Below are 26,159 nucleotides of genomic sequence, written 5' to 3' on the forward strand. Positions count from 1 at the left end.
GATCTCTTTCAGCCATTCTGGTTCCTTTTTGGAGACTTTGGGGAGGGGGCACGGCCATTCGTCCTGTGACCACCATCATTCTGCTGGTCAAGATACCTCCAGTTCCAGCTGGCTGGACCCCCCCCGTGATGCTGTGAATCTTCCTGTGGGACTTGGGCTCATAGCTGCTGGTCCAGCCGGGCCCCTTTCATGGGTTCCGGGTTGCTCTTTGGAACATGGCACACTTCTCTCCCTTTGGAGTGCTGGTCCAGGATGCTGCTGTTCCATGTGTGCCTGAGCCAAGACAGGAGGATCGTTTTTCTCCAACTTCACTCCCTTTTGAGGATGGAAATCCAGGCAGTTATTTAAGGACGTCTGCTTGCAGCACCAGAAGAATCGGATGCCTGAGAGCTGTGTAGTTATCATTGTCGCCAGTTGTGTGTGTGATTAGTCATCTGTCCCTCTTTTAAAGCAAGCTAGACAAGATGCAGCTGGACTGTTTTTCTCCCCCCAGCCTGTTTTTCAGTGTTGTGACCCTCTTCTGGAGGCAGACTTCATTAGTGGAGAATATCCCTGAAAATCCAGCCATAGCTATGTCGGCATGAAGGAATGGCCCACCCAGGAGAGGCAGAGTGGAAGGAAAGGGCTTTTATTTTTCAACTTGCAGAAGGCAGATGTCTTGAGGAATCCAGGGGGCTTTGGACAGGGTAGCTGGGAATTGCTGGGAAGATTGTGCAACAGAGAGAATCCTCTTTTTACAGAGGATGGTTCCAACGTGGAGCCGAGGTCATTCTCCCCTTCTGGCCTTTGTAGTTAGAAAGGATCTGATGATGATTTTGGTAGCCACAAGTGTTTGTAGATGGCCCCACTCCTTGTCTGTCTCTGGAAAGAGGCGCAGAGTGGCAGAACATCATAAATTGGCCTGTCCAAACAGTAGTTGGGTTTAGCCACTCTTAAGCTGAAGTCCCAAAGCTGGCCATCTTGGCCAGTTTCTCTCTGTTCAAATGTTTAAAGACCAGGCTAATTCTGTGAGGTGGGACAGCGCTGGACAAATGCTATCTCTCTATATATTTTCCTCTTCCCATTTTGAAGAGCAGGGTTGAGCAGTTAGAAGACAACGGTGTCATAGAGTTCTCCAAATGTTGTCAGAGCTCCTTTGCCTCATAGGAGGGGCTCACAGGTTGAAAAGCATCACTCTGGAGAAATGCTTCTTCCGTGTAGAAAGCCAGGATTTCAAGGGAAAGCATTTTAGCCTTGTCTCTGAATAGTGAGATACTTCAGATGTAGGTTGATTCCCTTGGGGAGACCCATGGTAGAGGGAAACCCAGTCCTCATATTCTGGGCCAGAACGCTGAATAAAGACCAAGTGGAACTAGTGAGGTGGGGGGGGGGGGAGAACCACAGAGCCAGCTACCCACTTGATGCTTCAATTCTGCCTTTTGCTTGCAAGCTGTGCCCCTGCTCAAGCTCTTGTGGTAAAAGCTGCATCCAGAGTTAGACACAGCATCCAGGTGTGCCAATCTGGGCCTTCCTCTGCTAACAGTCTAGTGCAAGCCCCCTTAAATTGAGGGTGAATGGTGCGGGTGGGCGCAACCGTGGGTGCAAATTCCCAATCTTGTTCTCTCAAAGGCTATCATGCTATCTTTCTAGAAGAGGCAAATTGCACATGAGGAGGCACTGAATCTTGCTTGGCTCCGCCCTTTTCTTATTTGGCCACGATCCAAGCCTCTTCCAGTTGTGCTGCCCAAATAAGGGAAGAAAAGCACTTAATTACTAATTTGCACAGAAAGGACTGATTCCCATGTGGCATTTTGTTCAAGGATGTGTATATTTTGCCATGTGGGAATGGGTACGCTGAGATGTGTCTCCATCCTAATAAAAGCACAGAAGATGTTGGTGGGGTTGGTGGCTTCAAATTGTGTCCACCCCCCTTCCTGTGTTACAGTGTAGGGATTACCTCTCTCTTTTCTTTTTTTTTTAAATTCACTGGTTGTTTTTATTTGTATTTGTTTTTAATGGAAAATAACTTTTAAAACAACTTTTACACTTAGTACTAAGCTGTAAGAAAGCATAATTTTTAAAGGTACATTTTAAACGTGGTTTTTTGATAATCTCCCCAAGGAAACCAGTCAGCAAACCTGCCTGCTCATTGGTTGTCCAACCTTCGAGGTGGAATTCTCTGCAAAGTCACAGAAATGCCTTTGAATGGTCCAGAGGGGATTTTATAGTGAGCCCAGAACACTTAGCAGAAATGAAGAGAGGCTCTAAAAGAAAAAAAATTCTGAATGCAGTATAGAGGGGGAAATTTGAGAAAATATTACTTTATTTCAGAACTAGAAGCCTTCTGTATGAGGGGGAGGGAATCTTAATGTAAGGGGAATGGGTCATTGATGGAGGGATGAAGAATAATATGACCATCTGGAAGAAGAGCTGCCCCCTTGACCGTTGGGAGAAGGTGGGCAGCATCCAGGCCCTGTCTGATTCCTAGGCCTTGAGATAATTGTCTGTCTACTCAACATTGATTGCAAACCCAAGTGTCTAGTCCTCATGTTGCTGAAGTGTCAGTGGATGTTCTTGGTGTATCTCCCACGTGGTTTGTGTGGCTTTTTGGGTGACTTGTGCATAAAACCTCTTTTAATCCATGTGAAATTAAGGACTGATGGCATAGCCTGGATGCAGGTGTTTCCCCACAGCATCCAACCTGGGTCAAGTAACCTGTGTGGAAAAGGCCACTGGATAGAAGCAAAGGGAAAGGCCTAGCATGGAGCCTGTGGTGTGGACCTTTTTAGTGGGGCTTCAAGACTACCTGGGGGCAGATGGTCTCCCCTTCACTGCCCTTTTCTTGTGCCGTTTACATGCCAGCCTCCAGCTCTTCTACTGTGAAAGCCACACCAAGTTTAGGCTGAGTTTTCCTCTGGATTAAAGAAGCTTCTGGCTCTGACCCAAATCCAGTGCGGCAGGAATGTGTATCTTGCTACACAGTGCAGTGCAGATGCAGTGCAGTGCAGTGCAGATGCACAGTGCAGTGCAGTGCCCATTCTTGGTTCTGATCCAGCAAGCCCTGGATCTGTTGCAGTCTGCTTTTCCTCCCTGGTCTCTAATTTCTGGATGGATGTTGCAGTTTACCTAACAAAAGCTGCTAGCTGTTAAAATTCTGTTGAACTCGAAAAGCTTTCTGTGGGGAAAATGGATGTGTCTCTGGACTAATCATGCAATGCCAAATGTTGCAAACAAGACGGGCAGTTGTGCTGTGTATGTACATTTGTGCTGATGAAAATGTGCTGGTTTTTTTTTAATTGACTTATTTTGTTTCAGCAGTGTGTAAATGCCTCCTTTCCCACCCCCTTTCCTAGGCAGTCATGTATAATCACGGAACAAAATAAAACTCCTAGGTTGTGGAGAACATGTGGATTCTTGAGTCTTTTTATGGCTTCCTTGAGATGGGTAATTTGAGAGTGGGAGGGAAGAAGGCCGGGAGGCTATTCGAGCGTCCACCCGTTCTGCTCCTGAGCAGTGGCCCTGGGAGAAGAGCTTATTGCGGGAGCCTGTGGATTAGGCAGACGATCCAGAACAAACCACAAGAGATACTTGCTACTAGAAAAGCAGTGATTGCTGTTATATCTGTGCACTGTAAATAATCTATAACACACTGTCCACAATAGCATCCAACACTGATGTTAGAGTTCTGTGAACATATATACACATTGCCACCACCAGGGACCAATGAGACCACTTGCTGAGTCATTCACCTGTTGCAGAGCATTGCATCAGATTCTGGCCTCATCTAGTTTAGGCTAGTTAACCCAGGGACTTTCCATGCCCTTGCACCATCTAGATTCTCCCAATCTTAGATGCTGCCAGTCAGACCTCTAATATGACAGCCTTGTTTACTTTGACAGAGCTGTCTTATCTGGGACTTCTCCAGTGGAAAAAGATCCCCTTGAGGTTGACCAAAGTCCAAAATCAGATCCTGGAAGGTCTTCTCACTCCCCCTTGGTCCAATGCATTGTCTGCTCTTGAGGAGGCAAGGTGTTTCCCAGCTGAGACGAGTTCTTTCCATTTCGGGGTCTTGGATCTGGTCTGCCCCCACCTGTTCATGTGTACTCTGTTGTATGCGCCAATACACACGTGGTGGTGGTGGGGTGTACAAATTGTGCGGAGTTCCAGGAAGTTGATGCTTCCTTCTGGGAAGGATTCCAGTCTGCCCCACAAGCAGGGGAAAAGCTCTGTGTCTGCATGCAGGTTACTCAGCTCTGAGTGGCCAATTCCGTCTAGCTTCCCTACCCTCTCAAAGGGCAGAGACTTTCTCGCTCATGTGTGCATGTGTGCTGAGCAGCAGGGAGGAAGGAAGGAATGGAGGTGGGTTCACACCTTGGGGAAGGATGATTGGCAAGTGTGTTAGCATGAACTGGCGATATCATGGGGAGTGCGCAGGAGCCAGGGGTGTTTTTGCCACAAGGATTCCTTCCTTGAGGCAGTGGGGGGGGGGGAACCCTTTGACCAAGTATGGGTGGGTGGAGGGCAGGGAGGGAAGAGACCAGGCCCTGGAACTGGGAGTCACTGGGGCAAAGGATGGTGGTCAGTTTCTGCCCTGCTCCAGTGGGCCTTCAAGCCTCCCATTGTTTCCAGTGGGCTTTCCTGTCATTCCTTTTAGTACATCACCTGTAGGGCATTATTTCCAACTGAGCTCCCTCCCCTCTCCAAACCCCATCCCCAAATCTCCAAGCATTTCCCAATCCAGAGCTGGTAACTCCACTTGGGATCCTTGGAGGGACGTGTGGCTGTTTCTCGTCATTTACTATGTAGGCTTTATTGTGTATTTTAAAATTTTTTAAGACAGATGTTGCAAGTTTAAAAGCAGCACAGGGGCAACGTAGCGTAGTGGATGGAGTGGCCAAGTGGATGGAGAGGTGATGTAGTAAGCTCCTTTTTGCTAAATTTCCACAATTCCCAGCACCATTACATTTCTGATTAGATGTCTCATTGTATGGATTTACATCCTATTACAATAGGATGTCATCCTATTGGTTTACATTGCATCATACATGAAGAAACCTTATACTGAATCCAACCCTTGGTTCATCCAGGTCAGTATGGTCTACTCAGACTGGCAGAGCTCCCCAGGGTCTCAAGCGGAGGTCTTTCGCATCAGCCACTGCTTGGTCCTTTTAACTGGAGATGTCAGGGATTGAATTTGGGACCTTCTGCATGTCAAGCAGATGTTCTGCCACTGAGCCACATCCCCTCGTTTCTTGAATGTGAACTCCCCAGCAGCCCATCCGTATCTTTTACCTTGGCTAATGCTACATCAGCATGGTCCCATGTGATAAACACATGAAGCTGCCTTGATCCCTCAAGGTCAGTATTGCCCACTCAGACAGGCAGCGGATCTCCAGGGTTTGAGGTGGAGGTCTTTTGCATAATCTCCGACCTGAACCTTTAAACTGGAGATGGCTGGGATTGAACCGGGGACCTTCTTCCACCTTGAAATCCTTGAAGGATGAGTGAGATAAAAATAGTTTTTTTGAGAGCTTGGGAGTCCCAAGTTAATAAAGGTTTATGTGGAAAATTTCCTGTGCTTTGAATTGACATTTGGAATGCAGCAATGGATGCTACCCATGTCCCTGTTTTGTTTTTGTTTGTTTAAAGGAACTCATAATTTATACCCCCACAATTTAATTCTTTCCACCCTTTAAAGTTCAGAGAACACAGAATGCTTACAAGGTCTTATTTTTGGAATCGAGCTTTTGCTCAACCCTGGGTTCTCTTGAACATGGCCAAGGAGTGGAACCAGAGCAGAACCAGGCTGGTCATAGGCGGAGCCTGGAAGGATCTGGAACAGGGGTATCGGACTCATTTGTTACGAGGGATGGATATAACATAAATGTCACTTGGTTGGGTCGACTATGTGTACCACATAAATAAATACCATACAATGTAATGCCCGGTACTGGATATAGGAAGTTTATAGGAGACACAGGCAAAGTCAATAAATGTTATTGTTTTTTACTTAAAACAAACAAGTTTACAACAATAACATTCTTACAGTATTTTATTTAACAGTCTTATTGTTATTGTTTTAAGTATGTATTGTTATTGTTTTAAGTATGTATTTTAATTAAAAAATAAAAATATCATTAATTGGCTTTGCCTGTGTCTTGTATAAAGTTAGTATCTCTTGTCCCTTGCATTACTTTTTTTTTACATTTTAAATTGGGGGTGTGACTGCCTTGGCTGGTGAGCCCACAGCTGACACACCAGCCCAGGTCTGGATGGGGTGGGGTGGCTGCCTTGGCTGGCAAGCTCGCATTAGGCTCACCAGTCCAGATCTGGATTGGGGGGGCTGCCTTGGTTGGCGAGTCTGCAGTCTTCCCCCAGTCCAGAAAGACAGGGAGAAAGAGAGAGAGAAACAGATAAGACAGGAAGAGAAAGAAACAGAGAGAGAGAAAAAGATAATGAAAGAGAGAGAGAGGAGAGAAAGACAAATAGGGACAAGGAGGATAGTAGCTGGGCTCGTGGGGCACTGTTACCCCACTCAGACCAGAATGGGATTGGGGGGGTCCTGGCTGGGCAAGCGAGGCCGCTGCAGCCCCAGGAAACCCAGAAAGGGAGTGGGGGCTGGCTGCCTTGTCTTGCGACCTGGAGAAAAGCCCTCCAGGGACCACATGTTTGACACCCCTGATCCAGAAAGTTCCAGTGGCGCCATGGCAGAATTGGGCAGACCAAGAAGGCCACAAGCTGGTAACTAGTGGATGAAGTCTGCCTGGGTATGACAGAGGCTGGAGCTTTTTGGCTCAGTCCCATCTGCCTAAGTATGTTTTTACTGGTAGGAGCAGCTGAGGGCATCTTTAGCACGGCTGGGAATCTTCCCATGGAAACCTGCTTCTGCATGGCTGTGCCTTCTAGCTGGATTGCGGCAACGGTCTAATCTGATGAACTCACAGTCCATTGAGTTCAATTGGGTGTCTATTAGCATTGCCAACTGCCTGGAGAAGAAATGTCCCATCTCTTTAATGGATGTGTGATGCTGAGAGAAGTTGTGAACATGTTGACGTTCCTTTATTGTATTGTCTAGTTATTTTAGCATGATCCCTTAAGGAAAAGGCCTTTAGTTTTACTTTGCATGTGGTTGCTGGCTGTGGCGGGTTATGGCAGATGTGAGCTCCAGGCTGAGAGCGCAGCTGGAGTCAAGGTAAAGTAGCTCAGAGGTTTGTTATGATGGCCTGCGCCCCGGCGCCATAACTGTAATCTATCATGGGAACCAGGCTCAGCCTGGTATCCAACGGTGCCTTTCTGATGTATATGTTTCAACCTGCCCGCTTCCCCCCACTTGAGTCCTCGTACCTTTTCCTGTAAGTTGCTGCTATATACCTTATGCTTCCAAAATAAACTGCTTCTTAGACGACTCTGTCTGGATGTTCTGTTGTTTGGGATTTGACAGGTGGACTCAGACCTTACAATAGGACTCAAGTCCTTTTCACTTTCTTTTTTATTTTAGTTTCTTTTTTTTATTCCAAGGAATGTGGTTCTTGCCTCATCCCTAAAGTGCATGGCAACAGCACCTGGGTTCACTGGTTCCTCGTCAGGAGAGGACCACCGGGGTGAGGGGGTCAACCGAAGGCCTCCACCACTCGAGAAATCCTCCAACAGCTCCTGCAAGAGGAGACTGAGGATCGAATCCGGAGTGCCCAGAGGGAGGTCGACCGGCACCGGCATGAGGAAAGGAGGAAGGCCACCAGGTCCTACCTTTTAAACCAATTCCGTCACTTGAATAACGGTACCGCTGGGGGTGCGCTGGAGGAGCAGACCCTGCTCACCCAAGAAGGGACTTCCTTACTAACGCAGTGGGTTGCATGCACCGTGGCTCTTGAGGATTTATTGGACAGTCCTTTTTTAGGGGCCGCTATGGCTGAAGGCTCCGGAGGCAACCGCTTTCAGTTCAAGGTGAGTAACGCCGCTAACCTATTGGAGGCCTTTACTGATTTGATTCAAGGTTACTTACAACTAGAAGATCAGCCCATTTTAATATACAATATCTATAGAATCAATTCCAGATACGCTACAAGGAATAAGGTTCCAAGAGATATATTAGTGAAATTCACACAGAAGATAACAAAAGACTAAATTTTAAGACTTCCAATAAAGGAAGCCACAGCCTTCAATTTGCAAGATCTGAGCAAGGCTGTCAAAGATAGGACATTTTGGAGGACTTTCATTCATAGGGTCGCCATGAGTCGGAAGCGACTTGACGGCACTTAACACACACACACACAAAGAGAGAAACCACTAGAATATAAAGGCAAGCAAATTCAGATATTTCAAGATTTACCAAGCGCAGTGGTGGAAAAAAGAAAATAGTTCAACCAGCTTAGACAAGTTTTACAAAATAAAGGAATCAGATGCCGTTGGACCATCCCAGCAGGATTGGAAATCTTTCTCCCGACAGGAAGAAAAATAGTCAAAAATCAGCAACAAGCAGATAAGTCTATTAAGAGATCTGCAAACAGAAGGGGAGAAGAAAGATTCTCGCACATCAAGCCCAAAGAAAGATACTCAAGACCGCCAAAGGAAAGACGCAGAGCATGGAGAATCATCTAAATTGAGCGAGTTGTCAGCTTTTTAAAAGTTGAAATGGAAAAACTACAATTAATTTCTTTGAATGTCAATGGACTCAATTCCCCCATTAAAAGAAACAAAATCTTTCATCAATTGATTAAACAAAAAGCGGATGTAATTTGTATACAAGAAACACATATCAAACAAACTCATGAACATTTGCTAAAAAATAAAAAATTAGGACATGCAGTCGTTGCTTCAGCTAAGGAAAAAAAAGGGGGGTTCTCATTTATATCAAGAATTCACTTCTCCAAGTAATAACCGAGATTAAAGATCCAGAGGGAAGATACCTCTTAATCAAATTGAGACTTCCAGATGGGAAAATTTTGACGTTGGTGTGTATATATGCACCTAGCAATGGAGGACAACAGTTTTTTGAAAAAGTGTTTCGAATTATTTTGGAAGAACAAGAAGGAGAAATAATTATGATTGGAGATATGAATGCTGTATTAGATCCGAGGAATGATAGATCCAAGAACCATAAGGGAGGCCGTCTACCAAAGTTAGTCAAACAAAATATGGATTTATGTCAGGATTGTCTATCACAGGGCAAGATAAGAAAGAACACAGAATTTGAAGATCTAATAAGTAAAGAAAAAGATCATTTTTGGGGGGAAATTTATAAACTTTTACTTAAAAATGAAACAGAACAAGAGCAAGTCAAGACATGTATGGTAAAATGGATGGAAAATATCAAAAAGAAAATAACTTTTCAACAATGGGAAAGACTTTGGACAAAATTGATTAAATTTACGGCCAGTAACAATTCACGTGAAAACTGGTATAAACAATTTTTTAGATGGTATATCACACCGATGGATATTAAGAAAATGGATGACTCTTATGATACCCGCTGTTGGAAATGCAAAGATGCAGATGGAACATATTTTCATATGTGGTGGACATGTAAGAAAGTCAAGAAATTTTGGACACAAGTTCATCAAGAAATGCAGAAAGTTCTAAAAATCAGATTCCCGCTGAACCCAGAGACTATGTTATTAGGAATTGAACCTGATAACTTGGACAGAAATGCTGGAGAATTATTTGGTTATATGACAATGGCGGCCAGATTGATACTGGCATCATTGGAGAAACTGGAAGGCGTACCAGACGTGGAAAGATGGCAACAGAAAATGGATGAATTTGTGGTGATGGCTAAGCTGACTAGTTTGATGAAAGAGAAGACAATTGATGTTTTTCAACAAAATTGGGAAGGGTATTTAGATTATGTACAACAAAAGGGATAGTTTGTTAGAAGTAAAATTAAGATTACATAAAACTTAATTTAAATAGATGGATTTTACTATATGAATATAATGTAAAAGACTTTTGAGATGTAAGATGAAACAGACTCTCCGAAGGAGTACAAACTGTATGAATGTAAGTGTGGTTGTATGTTTGTTTATATATTGAAAAAAATAATAAAATATTTTTTTAAAAAAAAGGAAGGGGGAAGGCTGTGTGGTTTCCTGCAAGGAGGGCCCCCGTTGACTTTGTACAGAGCAGCTGCCCATATGTTTGTCATGCAACCTGTGAAGGCGGGGGAAGCCAGGCTCATCTAAAGGGTTTGCAGTGAACCAGAAGCTGGGAGGGATGGTCCAGCCCCCTCCCCTGAGCCTGGCTGTCGCGGGTCAGTGCGTTTCAGTGCCTATGCTCTTAGAATCGACCCCTTCCTGAGAAGGAGTATGTTATCTTATTCAGATAGACACCTAATAAGCAGGACTCAACTGCTTCTTACAGGAGTAAGCTTTCTCTTGAAGTGCGCCAATAAATTATGAAAAGGGACATAACTGTATGTACAATTTATTTTACATAATGTAGTATATGCATATAGATGGTTACAAATCTCTAAAATGTTACACAAGTTCAGCTATCATGAGTCTTGAACATGTTCATGTTGCAAGCAATCTTTAACAATCTCTATGCCTCTATATGAGAGTATCAAACCTTAAAACAGTAATAATATTTCATTCAGAATAATATTTCCTCCAGAATATAAGCTACAGAAATCTTGTAAAAATGGTTAGTTCAGTACATAAACTCTGATTTAGTTAAAAGTATCTTAATTCAATGTATCTAGAATATAATAGCAAGCAGGGATACTTTACCCAATCATGTCAGTTGTGAACCTCTCCAGTACATCAGGATAGAGAGATCTGAATAGTTTAAAAATGAATGGACCTTTAAGGTCTTCTATGTGTTATTTTAGCCTTTAAGTATCTTTGGTGTATGCACAGGTTAGAAAAATATCTAAGTGTTCTCAGCTTATGAAAGGCCTCTGATCTATGCTGAGATCAGGGAGAATTGTGTGTGTGTGTGCAAAGCTAAAATAGAAGCTATGTGAAAGCTTAAAGCTGTGTAAATGTTAAAGAGTTCTGTGTAAGACTCTGTTCAGAAGTCTTTCTGTTTGTGCCAATGGTAGAGAGATCTATGTATGAACCTTTAGTTCAATGCAAGAGCCAAAAGCTCCATGGACCTTAATCCATGTAATGACTAAAGAGTTCTGTAAGGCTTTAGTCTGTAAGAACTGAGTTTAGAAACCTCCCTGGTTGTTAGAGAGTTTTCTGACTCCATGCAAAGAACAAGAAACTCCAAGTATCCCCAGCTCATAGAAGAACTGGAGAGACCCGTGAGTCCATGTCTGTAAGGACTGAAATGCCTATGCAAAGGCAGATAGATCCTAGTGAACACTTCCCAATACATGTCAGCATCAAGAAGTGCCTCCATACAAAGGATGGAGAGATCTAAGCTCCTAGAATCCACACAAAGGTTGATGGTTTCTAAGAGTCTCCATCTTACTTAAAAGATGGAGACGTTTGTAGGTATCCAGCCCAGACGCCCAGTCCTAGTAAGGGCTGGCTATCTGGAAGGAACCCCCAGTTTAGGGAGTTCTCCAGTCTTATAGGAAGACTTGTAAATGTTGGAGAAATCTGTAAGTACTCAGACCATGCAAGGGCTAAATACTTAGACAGAAGTATTTCCATATGGAAGGTCTGAGAGCCTCAATCCATGCAAGAATCAAAGTCTCAGAGCCCACATCCCACGCAAGAGATGGAGAGATCCATGCAGGCCAGTGGGTATTAACCTGTCAGAGACTCTCTGCCACTTGGCCTGAAGAGCCTCTCCTTTTATATGTTTTTGGGACCCGGTTTTTCCGGATTTGTTCTTATTTTGCCTACAACTATAGCCCCTTTTCTGATTTCTGCAGTTATGCACCATTGTGTGGATTCCACACGGACACCATGTTAGGAGATTCTCTTCCTGCTCCATATAAGGAAGATCCTCTTCCTGTTGATCATAGCCTCACAGCCTGTTCATGTGTCTTGACTTGTGTCGTATCCTGCAGTATCCTGCGTAATCAGGCAGGCTGCTGTTTGGATTCCAGGAGTGTTCCATAAGATCACCGATCACTCTTGCCTGTATTTTGAACAAGGTCAAATGGTCAGACATGTCTAGGCTTGCCAGGTTCCTACTGTAAGGCTTGTAACAGAGGAAATCTTATACACAGCCTAGTATTTCAAGGACAAAATCATTTCTGTTGCCATTACATACAACTTATATACTAAATGGTTATGCCCAACTTTCTTAATTGAGTATTCTATTATTGCATATAAACTGTTGCCATTACATACAACTTATATACTAAATGGTTATGCCCAACTTTCTTAATTGAGTATTCTATTATTGCATATAAACTTTAAATAGTGAAAGTCTGCAAGATACATGTGCCTCTATTAGCCTAATTGTCTCATAAATGCCAGAGCCCATAGCATGGCCAAGGACCTGTCCAGGCACAGCTCCCCTTTGGGCCACCCTCACAGCCCACCATCCCTCTCAGCCAGCAGTGTTCAAAGGCCTGATGGGAGCAGCCAATCAGCAGGCCTCTGGCGGGCAATAATGGGCTGCTCATGTGCCCTGTAGAGAGGACAAAGGGAGTGGGCCAGACAGGCATGGGAGATTGGGATGGGGGCTACGGCAGGCCTGTCGCATCAAGCAGGCAGGGGAAGCAGGGGAAGAAACGCTGAAGGGAAGCGGCAGTGGAACCAACAGGAGGGAGCCCTCTTCTGATCCTGTGCTGAGGCAGGCTGAGTAGACCCTGAATGCTTCCTCTGGCGCCCACCCCTCTGGCACACAGACCATTTCCTCCTTGTTTAGATATTTAAATTCCTCATTTGTCTTCCTCTGCTTGTAAAGTTCCTCCTGATGTTCCTCAAGTGTTCCACCACTTTCTAGATTCCCTTTGCAGCTCCTGGCTCAATCCTTCCTGGCTGCATCCAGCTAGAAGTCAACTGCTGCCTGGGAGTTGCCAACTGCTGCTGGTGAACTGCCAGGAGGGTGGGGACAGGTGTTCAGGCATTGCATGAGCACATGACAGCATTTCCAGAAAAAAAAGAGACATCTGCATGTCACACAATAGAGCTTTGGCTAAATCTAAGGTTTACACCATAGAGTTTTGGCTAAATCCTAGAATGCTGGCCCTGATAGCATGATGTAACTTCTGGTGCAGTGCCAGTATTCCCCTCATCCCCCCCCCCATTTACCCCATGAAGGCTATTGAAACACTGGCAGGGAAGAGGAGAAATAGCTGGGAGGGGTCCCACTATAGGTGGGACACCTGCTGCAGCTGCACTTGACATTCTGTTTCCATTTCCCAGGGACTATGTGTCAGTTCTTTCATAGGGTTGCCATCTGGGGGGAAATGTCCCTTAAAAAGAGGCTTCAAGTGTTGAAATGGGCAGGTGAAGCTTTTCATGGCATGGGGGTAAATAACATCACCGGGTAAATAACATTCCACTAAGTCTAGGTTGAGGAGCCCTGTTAAGCAAGAACATCCCATTCCACCAAACTCAGAGTTGCAGGTTTATATTCATATACCTAAGTTTAAGCTATATAAATCTTACAAACCTGTCAATCTCATCCCTATTAATGTGGCCATGTGAAGCAGGACATTTTCGACGAGGCTCACATGGTCAGAAATGGTCCCTTGAACTGCAGCCAGTGAATGCTCATGCTTTCTAGTGTTCATCTGGCAGAACTATGGAATAAGAAGGCAGGGGCTGTGGCTCAGTGGTAGAACATCTGCTTAGCATGCAGCAGGTCCCCAGTTCAATCCCTTGCATCTCCTAGCAGTAGGTGATGTGAAAGACCTGTGTCTGAGACCTTAGAGAGCTGCTGCCAGTCTGAGTAGATAGTACTGACCTTGATGGAACAATGATTTGATTCAGTATGAGGCAGCTTCATGCATTTATGCAAGAAACCAGACTGCAGTCTTGTGGTGGTTTTCTTCTGTGCTGTATAACCTTCATGGACGTCCTTTCCCCTTTGTCTTTCAAGCAATGGCTCCAAAGTCAGCGGGAAAGCCAGCGGGAAAACCAGCAGCAACGCCAACTGGAAGAAGGCCATCCGGAAAACTAGAACCAGAGGCTGGTGCCACCTCAGCCGTTGTCCTCTCACGCGGAGTAAAAATTTTTTGGATCATCATTGTAATCCTAACATTGGTCAGCCTAGTGGCATTTATTTTGATGTTCTTGAAGTGTAAGTTCAGCTTTGCCTGCTATCTGTCTTTGCATCCTACCCAAGCATGTCTTTGATACGTTTTGATAACTATTTCCTTCTGCTCTAAACAGGTGTTCAGTCAATGAAGAACTGATAATGTCTGTCTTTTTACTTTTTACGTCAGCTGGTTTTATGATCTATTTTATAATGCACAGCTCTTAATTGTTAGCTGCTTCGGGGGCCGTGATTGGGCATAAGCATTTTCTAAAACAAACACACAAATAAATAAATAAATAAAATTTGCATTGTACTCTGGTTCATGGCAAATGCATTTTTGGGGTTTAAATCTTTTGAAAATGGTATTTGATGTTTGGCATTCCAGCAGTCATTCTAGCAGTGGTGCAGTCATTTTGGCTGTGGCTCAGTGGAAGAGCCTGTGTTTGGCATGCAGAAGATCCCAGGTTCAATCCCCAGCAGTTAAAAGGACCAGGCAGTAGGTGATGTGAAAGACCTCAGTCTGAGACCGTGGAGAGCGGCTGCCAGTGTAGGCAATACAGACCTTCACGGACTGACAGATGATTCAGTATAAGGCAGCTCCAAGAGTGCTCATGTGTGTTCATTTATAGGAATCAGTTTCACAGGAAGCAAGGATGTCCTATCCCTGCAGGTAGGGATTTACACTACATACGCATGAGCAATAGGAGCTCTTCCAAGGAGCTGCTTGAAGTTTTCCTTCAACCCCGAGAGGGGCATTCATTTGCTCCTTTGCCTGTTCTGGGAAGGGTATTCTACAACTGGATACCTCTACTTCTTAAACATCTCCCTGTTTCTTTATAAATAGTTTTGTTTACTGTCCAGTTTGCACCCATCTACCACTTTAGCAACTTATTTCTAGTCTCCTCGGAACCAAATTGCTGATTTTCCTTGCAGCAGAACTGTGAAATGTTACCCTATCCTTCATATTCCTCCAAATCTGTGCTAAGACTCCAAGTCTGTGTGATCTATGAGATCAGTGTCTGGGGTTTGACATCATCGTAAAAAGGGTTGGTGGGGCAGGGGGAGAATTACATAGGAATATAGTTGCAATGGTTTAAATAATAGGCTCTTGTATTTTTAGATAGGGAGGCAAAGGCAAAAAAGTTCCCCTACGATGAGCCTTTTCAAAACCTGAAGAGGAGGCTGGCAATTTCACTCAACCGACCAGACCTTGAGCAAAGCAGTGGTAAGTGAATGGGCAAGCGTGGGTGTTGGTTTAGGAAAAGATCCTCATTTGACAACAGGGAAAGAGACAGCAAGAGACCCCTGCAGTTACAGTCTGAAAGTTGGTACTTTGGCTAGCCTGGAAGCTCCAGCGTTGGATGGTGTCGCTTCTGTACTTTCTGCCGTGCCCAGCACGACGACCCAAACATCGCATCTCTTCATCTGGGCCAAGAAGCAGCTCTCACACTGTTTCCCCAACAGAGTCCTGAAAACTGCCTCTTGGAATCTCAGGCCCCTTCCTGTGAAACTGATGCCTATAAATGAACACACATGAACACTCTTGGAGCTGCCTTATACGGAATCATCTGTCAATCCGTGAAGGTCTGTATTGCCTACACTGGCAGCCACTCTCCACGGTCTCAGACTGAGATCTTTCACATCACCTACTGCCTGGTCCTTTTAACTGGAGATGCTGGGGATTGAACCTGGGACCTTCTTTGAGATCAGCCTGAAAGTTCGGGCTTCTCTGCCTCAGTTCCTGATGGTTGGTTGATGTCCATCAACACCTCTCTGGGAGGCCCACCTCTCTTCCACTTCCTTCCCCTCACACGTTGAAAGAGTCTTAGCAAAGGCACATTCTGGTATACTACCTGGGCCAGCCTTTAAGGAGTCTCAAACCGGCTTACAATCGCCTTCCCTTCCCCTCCCCACTACAGACACCTTGTGAGGTAGGTGGGCCTGAGAGAGTTTGGAGAGAACTAGCCCAAGGTCATCCACCAGACTTCATGTGGAGGAGTGGGGAATCGAACTTGGTTCTTCAGATTAGAGTCTGCTGCTCTTAACCATTACACCATACTGGCTCTCAACACCTCTTTGGGAGGCCTACCTTTCTCTTCCATTTCCTTCCCCTCACATGTTGAATGAGTCTTCATGGAGGCAAGTTCTTGTGCACTACCTGGGCATGAAGATACAGCCAGTGCAAAATCCAGCCATATCTTTCTTTAAAAAAGTTTGGCCCAACCTGCTAAGCAGTCATGAAAATGACTGAACTGTGAGGAGTACCCATGATCGGAGAGGTGTTCGTATGTTCTCTAGCAATGCTACTGAGAATGAAGGGGTTCTCATGTAGATGTTTTCAGAGGGTAGCCATGTTTGTCTGCATTAGAACAACTAAACTCAAGTCCAACAGCACCTTAGAGACCAACAAGATTTTTTGAGGGCTATAAACATTTGAGGTCTGTATCTGGATAGCCAGGCTAGCTTGATCTTCCCAGATCTTGGAAGGTAAGTAGTGTCAGCCCTGGTTGGTACTTAGGTGGGAGACCACCAAGGAAGTCCAGGACTGCTACTCAGGAAAGCAATGGCAAACCAACCCCGAATGCTTTTTGCCTTGAAACCCCTATGGTCACCATAAGTCAAATGTGACTTGATGGCACTTTCCACCACCAAGCTTTCAAGAGTCAAAGCTCCCTATCTAATGAAGGAAGCTTTGACTCCTGAAAGTTCACAATCCTTAAAATCTTCTTGGTCTCTATGATGCTATTGGACTCAAATCTAGCTGTTCTTGGACTTTTTCTGCTCTGCTACCTGACAGCCAGCATGGTGTAGTGGTTAAGGGTGGCACATTCTAGTCTGGTGAACAAGGTTGGTTTCCCCACTCTTCCATGTGAAGCCTGCTGGGTGACCATGGGCCAGTCGCAGTTCTGTCAGAACTCTCTCAGCACCACCTACCTCACAAGGTGTCTTGTTGTTGGTGGGGGGAATGGTAGGGAAGGCGACTGTAAACAGTTTTGAGACTCCTTAAAGATAGAGAAAAGTGGGGTATAAAAACCAACACTTCTTCTGCCTGGGGTGGCAAAATGTCTCCTGATGACCCTGGCAGCTATGTGGAGGGGCTTTAGCTCAGTGGAACAGCAGCTGCGTTCCGTGAAAGGTACCCAGGTTCAATCTCTGGCATCTCCAGTTCAAGGAATCTCAGGTAGGAGGCACTGGGGAAGACCTTTCTCTGCTCGAGATGGAGAGCTGCTGCCAGCCAGAGGAGACCAGACTGTGGTGGGTGGAGCCAGGATCTGGTTCAGTAGCAAGGGGCTGTGGCTCAGTGGTACAGCATCTGCTTGGCATGCAGAAGGTCCCAGGTTCAATACCTGGCATCTCCAGTTAAAGGGACGAGACAAGTAGGTGATGTGAAAGACCTCTGCCTGAAACCCTGGAGAGCTACTGCTGGTCTAAGTAGACAATTCTGATTTTGATGGACCAAGGGTCTGATTCAGTAGAAGGCCACTTCATGTGTTCATGTGTTCTTCTTTAGGCCATATCTATGGACCATCTCAGGGCTCCTTCTTTTAAACAAGCTCTAATGGATTTTAAACTGAACTGATGAAAGGAATAAAATGTATGAGAAGGATGGTGGAAAGGATACGTTGTGCTCCAGAAGGGAGATTAAAATTTAAGGGCTGCCATGTTGTGAGGGCACTCTGTCTAATTCTGGGAATACTCTTAGACTCTGATGCAGCCTCAGCGGTAGAGAACCTGCCAAACACCATCATTGAAACCGATAAGGACTTTGAAGCCAAGAAAAAAAAGTACCGTAAGTATCTCTTTTGCAGCAGTGTGCCAGGGCCCATTCTTTCTTTCTTTATTTATTTATTTTACATCCCACCTTCCTCCCCAATGGGAACCCAAAGTGCCTTACATCATTTGCCTCTCCTCTCTTTTATCCTCATAACACCCCTGTGAGGTAGGCCAGGCCAAGAGTGTGTGAGTACCCCAAATTCAGCCAGCAAACTTCCATGGCACAAACAAGGATTCAAACCTAGGTCTTCCAGATACTAGCCTGACAGTCTGTCACTACTATTTCTGGGGCCTTTTATGCATGGGTTGTTCCCATCGTGGTCACTCCCCGACTATTTCAGAGTTTCGTTTTAATTATGCATGTATTTTCTGACCTTCCAAAGATGCCTCACTCTCCCCATGCATTTCCCCTGTGTTTTCAGGATGATGTTTTACCCCAAGTTTAAAGTTTGCCTCAGTCCCAAATCAAATGCCAGGACTGTGCTTAATTGTTTATACTTGTCACTTTGGGTTTTTCTCCTCATGCCAATTCTCACTTTCCCCTCTCTCTTATCCAACCCCTCTCCTCGAAGCCATTATGGAGTACTCTAGCACAGCTGTTCTCAAACTTTTTTCGCCGCGGCACCCTTGTCAGGCTAAAAATTTTTTGCGGCACAGCTACCCTTAAAGCGGTTTGAATACTTAGGAAAAGAAGAAAAAACAGTGCAAATTTAATGCTCAGTTGTCTTTAATGCGATGAATGAAACTGTTTGGATGAATTTTTCATTATTTCCTTAATGTTTATGGGAAGTTTAGTTAATTTTACCCTCAAATCACTTGACCCAGAAAGTTTGCTCCTGTATCTGTTTTTTATGTAAGCGTACGTTGAGAATGCAGACTCACAGAGATAAGTTGAAGTAAAACACACAAGTCTTTTCACTGCAGCCTTGCCAACAGCATTGTTTTCTGAATACACCTGCATCCAGAACTCTTCTTGGCTTCCTTCACGGTATTTCTGTTTTAAACTGCTGTCTTCGCTGATCTCAAGCAGATTTTGAAAAATTTCATTCGTCATTCCAGTAGGTTTATGTTTCAGGTCACAGGAAAACGGGTTCATCATCCAGATGTAAATGTCATCAGAGTCAATGTCGGGAAAATAATCAACTATGCTTCTTTCCAAACCTTGCAAGTGGGCAATAACAATTTTGAGGAAGTTGGTTTGAAGGTTGATCTCATTTGTTTTGACAAATTCTTGCAACCGAGGAAAGTTGGAGATGTCTCTGCTCTCAACACACGCTTTAAAAAATGTAATTATTTTCCACAAGGCTTTTATTTTCTCTAATTATGCTCCTCCTTTCCCTTGAAGAGAAGTGGTGGTTTCATTTAGTTTTTCAAAGATGTTGGAAAGGTATCCCAATTTAAGCAGCCAATCAACATCAGTTAATTGTTGGATAAAAGGCTCCTCTGTAAATGTAACCACCAGTGCATCTTTTAGTTCAAACAGTCTGGCTAAAAATTTTCCCCTTGATAGCCACCGCACTTCTGTGTGTAGCAAGAGGTGGAAGTGATCCATACCCAGATCTTCGGCGGTAAGTTTTAAAAGTCGTGCTTGAAGCGGGCGGCTCTTAACATGATTAATTATTTTCACAGCACCATCCGATATGACTTTTAAATCTTGCGGCATCCTTCTAGTTGCCAGAGAATGCCAATGGATGACACAGTGGCTGCTGATGGCATTTCCTGCCACTTGCTTCATCCTAGACACAGCTCCCTTCACTTTTCTAACCATTGCAGCCGCTCCATCGCTGCAAATATCCACACACTTGCTCCAATCCAAATCATTTTTCTGTACACATTTGTCGATAGCTTTGAAAATTTCATCGCCAATGGTGTAAGTTTCAAGCACTTCACTCATCAAAAGTTCTTCTATTTGCATTTCGAATGGATACCTCACAAACTCAAGAAGAACAGCAAGTCCCACAACGTTGGTACTTTCATCAAGCTGTAAACTAAAAAATTCACAAGTTTTCAATCTTCTTATAAGCTCATTCTCCACAGACTCTGAAATTGTGTAAATTCGCTTGCTTATAGTGCTATTTGACAGCTGCACAGTATCAATCTTCTTGGCCATGTCTGGACCTAACATGCAACTTACAACATCCTTCATGCAAGGTTTAATCAGTGTCTCGGCAATAGTATGGGACTTTCCAGCTTTTGCAATGTGTAAACTGACAATAAATGAAGCTTCAGTTGCGTTTTCATTTTCATTTTTAGAAATTCTCTCCATCATGGATGACCCTGCCTGAAGAGATAAAGTGCGGCGTTTGAAGATTTCTTCACCTTTATGTACTAAATCAGAATGATTGCATTCCAGATGTCTTTTAAATTTGGATGGAACTAAGCAGCCATTAGCAACAATTTTATGACAGTTAATGCATTGCCCTTCCGGTGCCTGTTCGTTCCCAACCGGAACAAAGCCAAACAACGTGAGGTAGTTAGGATCATATTTTCTTATTTTTCCTCGGATTTCCTTTTGGTCGTGAGTTGCCTTTCCGCGAACTGAGGCAGACCAACTTGGATGGCTTAGGTTCGCAGGTGTCTGCTGGGATATTTCGTCTCCTCCGACGATGCTGGTTGTCATTGAATCAGTCGCTTCAGAAGCTTCAATGAGTTTACCACCTTTCCATGTTAAAGACCCAGTTTTTAGCCAATTGTCCATAATTCTGCAATAAAAGTAGGGACTCAAATAAATAAAAATTTTCATTCCATTGCAGGCCCCTCCCGAAACAGTATCATGGCTATGTGGCTGATTTTGATTACATCTGCTGAGTTAGTACATGTGATGCATTGCAAATTCATCTACCTCGTAACTTAAAAACTAACCTCTCGTCAAAACATTTTTAATTTTATGGAACTATGACGAAAATATAAGCACGTACGCAGTCTCTAGCCATACATTAAACATTATATTCACTAAATCAGTGGTTCCCAACCTGTGGGTCGCGACCCCCAAGGTGTTTTCTGGGGGGTCGCGGCAGCCCCTTCGCGCTTTTACCTCAGCGGCGGTGGGGAGGAGAGGTGCCGGGCGGCCAGAAGCGGCACCGGGAGTCAGAGGGGCACGCGGGAGGCGCTGCTGCTTCCCTGGCTGGCAGAAACTTCACCCCTCGCCCGCCTCTTCTCCCTGCCGGTGAGTCAGCCCCCCTCAGAAGGGCGAAGCGGAGCCAGTCGTGGCGGGCGGTTCTAGCACTGCTCCGGCCCTCCCTCCTTCTCCTCCTCCTCCTTCGGGGGCGGGAAGAGGAGGAGGTTGCAGAGACCAGAGGGCCGGCCGAGCTCGCCCGCTTTGGGTGGGAAAAGAGAAGCACCAAAATGGACGGGGGGCACGCGCCTGAGGGAAAATCAGGGAGGCGCACTTGTTGCTTCTCTTCGGCCCCCCCCCCCACACAAAATGGAGGGGTGCGCCTCAAGTGGAAAGGATAAAGGGGGCACTTGTTGTGTCTCTTTGCCCCCCCCCAAATGGGGGAGGTGAGCCTGAGGTAAAAAAGAAAGGGGGCACTTGTTGCTCCTCTTCGGGGTCCCCAGCAGAGGGACCCGCCTGAGGTGGAAAGGAGAAGGGGGGCACTTGTTGCTTCACCCCCCCAAAAAATGGGGGAGGCGAGCCTGAGGTAAAAAGGAACGGGGGGCTTCATGCAAATGTGGCGGGGGTCGCAGGTTACTTGGGAATTGTAAAAGGGGGTCACTACTCAAAAAAGGTTGGGAACCACTGCGCTAAATAATCAGCCTCTTAAAAGAAAAGAATACAAATTTACCGTCAAATCCACTGGATTCTTTTTTTTTTGCGATGACAACAAGCCGGTACCACTCGAAACAAATGACGCACAACCACAAAAATGGCCGAAGAGTGGCAGACGTAGCATATAGACAAGGGGATAATGGTGTTGCCTTGTTATAAAAATGGATTCTACTGCTAAATTGCTAAATCTTAGTGAAAATTAAATATTATTGCCGCAGCACCCCTAGCATACGCTCGCGGCACCCTGGGGTGCTGCGGCACCCAGTTTGAGAACCTATACTCTATCAAGAGAATAATGCTGGAATACCATGAGGCTGCTTATTTGGTCAGTTTCAAAATGAGTGTAGGTCAGTTTCAAATAAAACAGTTGAGAGAACACTGTGTTTTGATAATTCGGCTGCAAATACTGTGCATTTAGAGAGCAGCAGATCCAGTGGAAACAGACCGTGCATAAAAGGCCTGGGTATTGAGCTGTTGCACAGTCTTATTAACAAAAGCCACCCGACTCCCATGAAAATTTTTATCTCTAAAGACATAAACAAACAATGGATGAATATAACTGACTAGCAAAATATAACAATATCCAAGTATAGGCAAACTGAATATGAAAAAATGCAATTCTCTTTCCTTTAGATTTTCCATTTGTCTGTATGATGTTAAAGAGATAGGCAAAAATATCTTAATGGCTCCAGGTTTTATGTTCATTTCTTGTTTAATCTTCTTCCAGAATAGCTAGAGCATGTCTGCCTCTATTAGATTGGCTGCCCCGAACATAACTGACTCCAACAATTGATTCAAAGTGTGGCTTCTCCTCAAAATTGAAGGGAGAGCTCCTTCTGCCCATAAGTCAAAATAACAGCAAACAAAAAGGAATATATAGGGTACAATGACCACAATTGCAAAATGCTAACTAGCACCACACTGTGCGCAAAACGTTGCTATTCAGAATATGTTATGGGGGTGGAAAGTGTTATCAAGTCACAACTAACTTATGGCAACTCCGTAGGGCTTTCAAGGCAATAGACATTCAGAGGTGGTTTGCTATTGCCAGCCCCTGCGTAGCAATCCTGGACTTCTTTCGTGGTGTCCCATCCAAGTACTTATCAGGGCTGACCCTGCATGGCTTCCAATATCTAATGAATCAGGCGAGCCATCCAGATCAGAGCTTTTTTACAGAGATGTTCAGAGGTGGTGTGCCATTGCCAACCTCTGTGTAGCAGCCCTCTACATTGGTGAGCTCCCTTCCAAGTATAACCAGGGCCAACCTTGCTTAGCTTCCCACATCTGATGGGATGAGGTTAGCCTGGAATATGTTACACATATCAAAATAAGAATCCCAATGACATAATGTGTAAGTTACAAGCGATATATATCTGTGCAAACATTTGCAACGAATGGCTTTCTTCATCAGTTGAATGCAAAGTCTAAGACTGATGAATACTGTGAATACTAGTCTCTGATTCTATAAGGAAATCACCTCAGCCAAATTCAGTAACTCACTCCTACGGGGTAAAATCGCTGGGCCCTTGCAATCCCAGCATTGTACTTGAAACAGCAGAGAACATACTGCAGCTGGTCAAAACAGGACAGATACCAGATTCCTGTTGTACATACGAAAATACCTGTGGATGTGGAGATAGCTGTGACATTAAGGTGCATGCGTAAATAAGATGTGAAAGCAGTACACATGACAATATACTTGTCAAATGTGTTTGTGTACAGTGTGGCGTTCATTAGTATTTTGCAACTTTGTCATAAGTCAAAAATATACCAGGGTGGGAAAAGGCAAAGATTAAATAGCCTCATTAAATAGCCTCTCTCTCTGGTCTCTCATTGGAGAACCAACTTTACTTAGCCTCTGAGGTCGGGCCCTGCCATACCATTCCACATCCCCAATTAATTAGCCTGCAAATTGTTTTATTTTGTTCTCTCTGCTGCTGGGAATGGAGAGACAGAAACTAACACCTTTTGAGCAGAATCTGGGAACTGAGCTTACCCCTTGAAAATTACTCCCTCAGCTTAAAACCCAACATTCACAAAGCTAAGTGGGAAATTCTTACATAGATATTTGGGTGATTGCACCAGGCAGCGTATGACAACTGAATGGCAACATCTGGGGCAGTGCCAGTGCCAGGTTTTGGGAGACCCTGGGCTGACAGTGCCCAGGAGCCCTCAATTGCCGACTATCAGCCCCCCTTTGTGCCTCCCTTTACACCCACCCCCATTTACGTCACCCACTTGACTGCCCTGCGCACATGCCCTGCAACTACCTGCACTCACAGCTGCCTGCATTCCACTCATGCCCTTTCCCCAACAGCACTGGCCAGGAAATGCAGCTGGTAGGGTGGCTGCCAGGGTCTGGCAGTTCTGAACCACCTGCATGGACTTCCCCATCAGTGTGGGGAAGCTGTATGCACAGGTGGTGGACTCAATGGGCAGGCAGAGGCATATGAACAGGTGGCAGGAGAGGTACCTGAGTGGATGGGGGTCAGAAACCATGGTCCCTACCGGAAGCCCTGGGCTTTGGCAGCTGCCCCATGATGGCAGACCTGATCTGAGGATAGCCTTCTCACAGGAGGGTCATGATATGCCAGGTCTGCCAGTCCCAGTAGTGGTGGCAGGGCATCTCTTTGGCTACTGCTTGCCCTCTTTGGCAGGGCCTGTCCTGATCCGGGAGCAGAGCCAACTTTGACATTGGGGTCAGGTTGCTCCAGAGAGGTGGTTCAATGGCAGTTAGAATCTCCCAAGGGAAGGGCTTGATGGGGCTGCCCCTTCCTCAGGGAATGGTGATCTGGGCCACTGCTAGGGATAGCAGGATGGTGGATGTGGGTGACATGAAGGACTACTGGAGGAGGATGAACTCATGGAATGCAAGGACACAGGCAGGGACAACAATCACAAGGGAGAACGATGAAAGCAGCCTGGCCTCTGTGGATTCCCCATCCTCACCATCCATGGAGATCTCTGCAGAAGAAGACTCTGAAGCCATTCCCCACATAGCTGAGGGAGAGGATCTCCCTTGGTCTCAGCATTATTGGTGAGACTCCTTCTTCATGCCAGCGATTCTGAGTCAGGGCCCTCTGTTATGGCATTCAACAACCTCAAATGTTACAGCTAGTCCACCCTCAAGAATGACCTATTCATTGAGTCTTCCCAGTGGAAATATGTGAGGACAAATGTATTACCATTGGATCCTGTCCTTTGTTCAAGGAGCTCAGGGTAGGAAGCATGTGGGATATTATCCAGTTGATCCCCAAAGCTATCCTTTGTGGTAGTTTGGATGAACTACTTGGCAGCATAGTATCTGCTTGCAGACACGTTTCTCTTTGTGCTTCTCCCTTCATAGGCGACCTTTTACATAAAGCCATGAGAAGTTCTTCTGGGCCTTGGAAGCTTCATGGGAGGAGCCTCTACTACTTTTCCAAAGAAGAAAAAACCTGGTATGATGCTGAGAACTTCTGCATTTCCAGAGATGCGCACTTGACCTCCGTCCTCAATGAAGAAGAGCAGGTAGAGTCTTTGTCTTGTTCCCCTCTTGATGGTTGTGATCTTTCCCCAACATCTTCTGTTCTGCTGGCATCTTCCTCTGTTCTTTTGTCCCCCAGTACAAATATTTTCATAACAATAATTCAACTCATAATTTTGATAGCATTGTTAAGTGTAAAAAGCATGTCACAGTGATTACCTTGCCTACAACAGCCCTGTGAGGTAGGCTATCATCATTATTATTTGCTTCTTGCAAACAAAGGACTGAGGTTGAATGAGAGGCCTGCCTAAGGTTTACAGTGCTATCCTACGTAGAGTTGCTCCAGTCTAAGCTCACTGAAACCAGTGAGCTCAGACTGGAAGAACACATAGGATTGCATTGCCTTGAGCTAATCCCCCCTCTACCGTATTGACCCGCGTACAAGCCGAGTTCGGCTTTTTCAGCCCTTTTTTTGGGCTGAAAAACTCGGCTTATACGCGAGTATATACGGTAGATTGAAGAGATAGGGAGATGAAATACACCTTTGCCAATTGGAAACCATTCCGTTTCTCCATATTCTGTTCTAACTGTGGACTCTTGTCCAGAGTACAGGTTGCGCATCAAAACAATCAGATGTAGAGGCACACCCATTTCCTTTAAAACCAGCCACAGCTTTTCATGATCCACACAGTCAAAAGCTTTAATCAATGAAACACAAGGTGATTTTCTTCTGAAATTCTCTCGTATGCTCCAGTAACCAACGTAAGTTTGCAATATGATCTCTAGTGCCTCTTCCTTTTCTGAAACCAGCTTGAACATCAGGCATTTCTCGTTCCATATATGGTAACAGCCTTTGCTGTAAGATTTTGAGCATCACTTTACTTGCATGAGAAATTAATGTGATGGTCCGATAGTTGATGCAATCTTTGATGTCTCCTTTCTTGGGAACTGGAATGTAAATGTGTGAGTCTAAGTAGAATCCATGAGAGGCTGCCAGTGGTACCAGGACTTGGCTTGCTCCAAGCACATCTCGCCAAATACAACCTTCCCCACTCTCACGGT

The 26,159-nt window shown here is 45.0% G+C and overlaps 1 protein-coding gene across 1 annotated transcript in view; it reads right to left on the reverse strand.

Annotated features, from left to right (window-relative positions):
* ADISSP (adipose secreted signaling protein) overlaps positions 1-26,159 on the reverse strand; it is a 257,887-nt gene that overhangs the window by 137,372 nt on the left and 94,356 nt on the right. The window lies entirely within an intron of this gene.

Source organism: Euleptes europaea, chromosome 9 (genome assembly GCF_029931775.1).
Source record: "Euleptes europaea isolate rEulEur1 chromosome 9, rEulEur1.hap1, whole genome shotgun sequence".
NCBI lineage: Eukaryota > Metazoa > Chordata > Lepidosauria > Squamata > Sphaerodactylidae > Euleptes > Euleptes europaea.